This window comes from Pteropus vampyrus, unplaced genomic scaffold, assembly GCF_000151845.1.
Source record: "Pteropus vampyrus isolate Shadow unplaced genomic scaffold, Pvam_2.0 Scaffold149, whole genome shotgun sequence".
Lineage (NCBI taxonomy): Eukaryota > Metazoa > Chordata > Mammalia > Chiroptera > Pteropodidae > Pteropus > Pteropus vampyrus.
The window spans coordinates 2,466,010-2,468,298 of NW_011888930.1; the positions used below are offsets into that span (position 1 = coordinate 2,466,010).

Sequence of the window (2,289 nt, forward strand, 5' to 3'; positions counted from 1 at the left end):
TTCTTCTTCAGCCCCCAGATATGGAGCTTTCTCACATCTCTCCACTCCAGGACTCACCCAGGGCCATTCTTGGGATTTCATGGGCATCATACTCGCTTGTCTCTTCTCTAACTGCCTCTTTGGAAACCTGGGGTAGGAAAATTGACTTGTACGTAGTGATCTATTCTTCCCAGACCTATTCCTTTACATCAACTTTGTCTTTTGAAACTAAAAAACCTTGTCTCTGGTGAGAGTTTCTAAAGCCTGCTTTGAAGTTTGAAGTTTGAAACCTAATAATCTCCTCTCTAGGTCTCTAAATGCTTCATGCCTGAAGTCAAGGAAAAGAAGGAAATGGCTGTTAAAGGAAAACTCAGTATATCTTCTGAGATTTGCTTTAAATTAATCTAGGATGGGAGGAGTGGGAAAATATAGATGAAACAAGATGCGCCATACATAGATAATTGTCGAAGCTAGACGAGAGCCCTCAAGGGTTCATCATACTAATTCTTTCCACTATCTTACTACTATTTTCTCTATGTTTTGATTTTTGGAACACTTTCATATTGTAAAGTTTTCTTTATATTAAAATAAAAGAAACTTTCAAAAGGAGAATAGGACTCCTTGGAAACTAATCTAGGAAGGTTAAAAAAACATTTCTTCCAAAGGTTCTGGATCTACCTCAATAGCTTTTACTGCTTGTTCTTTTGTTTCAAATTCCACAAAGGCAAATCCCTTTGGATCTCCAGTTGTCTTACAATGTGATATACTTATATGAACAACATTGCCATATTTCCCAAATACTCATTCAATCCAGTTGCAATTAAATTTGGGGGAAGTAACTGCTATAATAAATTAGAAGCAATATTAAATATGTAAGGATTTATACTCAGGAGGTCAATAAATTTTTACTTTATTAAAAAAAATAACAAAAGAAAAAGAAAATGAAGGGAAATAAATTAATATCTAAATATTCCTCCTATTAAAAAACAAAACTCGTCTACGACCATGCCACCCTGAACAAGCCTGACCCTGTCTGATCTCAGAAGCTAAGCAGGGTCGGGCCCGGTTAGTAGTTGGATGGGAGACCACCTAGGAAGACCAGGAGCTGTAGGTGTAAAAAACAAAAAATAAGGGATAGTAAGTTGACAAGGTCTTTGCAATTTGGAGGTCAACCAAGGGTTGCCTTGCCTAAAAAAATTAAAAATAAATAAAAATTTTTAAAAATCAACATAACATCATTTAGCTGTGGGACAACCTCAATTGTAATTGTAGTCTCCATGTAATTGTAGTCCCCAAAGAAAAAGAGAAAGAATAGGAGACAGAAAAAAAATAATAATAAAATAAAACAAAACAAAACTCAACTGGGTAAATGTGAGGATCGAATTGGCTTTATTAAGGGATTCATGAATCAGGCAGCATCCTGGCTAGCAGGTAGAAGGGAGCTCCAAGAGGTTATACAGAAATGGAAGGGTTTTACAGGAAGAAGGTAAGGGAGCAAGGGAGCTTTCAAAGCAAAAGAGAAGAGAGGATTATATTTTTGCTAGGATATCTTCTATTTTGAAGGCAAGGGACCAGCAAGGGTTTTATCATGCGGACAACCTCTTCTTCCTCTGTGGGGGATGGAGAAGGCCATAAGACAGATTACCTCATCGGTGCTGAGCAGAAAATTCCAGACTGGTTGATTAAGTTTCTGTTTCTAGGAGGTATTGAAGCTATAATTAACTCAGGTAGTAGGTCCAGGTTTAGTATCGTGGGCTTTAGCCTAAGTGATGCCATTTTAGGCCTGTGGTTTTTCTCTTTAACATTCCGTTATGCACCGATGTTCAGGATTTAGGTACTAGAGAATTATTCAAGGAAATCAATCTGATGAATAACTTGGATCAGATTCGTAATTTTGAAAGGTGACTCTGGCTGTTGTATGATCGAGAGTGTGTCTAGGTAGAGAAACTAGAGGAGACTAGTGCCTTGATCTAGAGAATTTGAGTCAGGAGGTGGTAGAGCTGGAGGGGTGGTCCAGGCAGGGACACTGTGTCTTACGCAGGGAGGATAATGGAAAACATGGCATCAGTGTTCCTGCCAGGTTTCTGCTTGGGTTACAGGGGGAACGATGGGGCCGTTTATCAATATGGGGAGTTAAGAAGTAGAACAAAGATTGAGGAGAGAGAGATTTGGCTCAAGCCTCGACTTTGCTGTGAAATTTTTGAGGGGCCTTCAGAGAGTCAGCTAATTCTGTGTTGAATTTTTGTACATGTGAAATTGTAAGAATAATATAAAATAATTCAAAATATTTTAAACTGTCAAGGATTATTG

General features: G+C 38.1%; 1 pseudogene; it reads left to right on the plus strand.

The window, feature by feature from the left end:
- The first annotated feature begins 974 nt into the window (after positions 1-974).
- LOC111745231 lies at positions 975-1,093 on the plus strand (annotated as a pseudogene).
- The last annotated feature ends 1,196 nt before the right edge of the window (positions 1,094-2,289 follow it).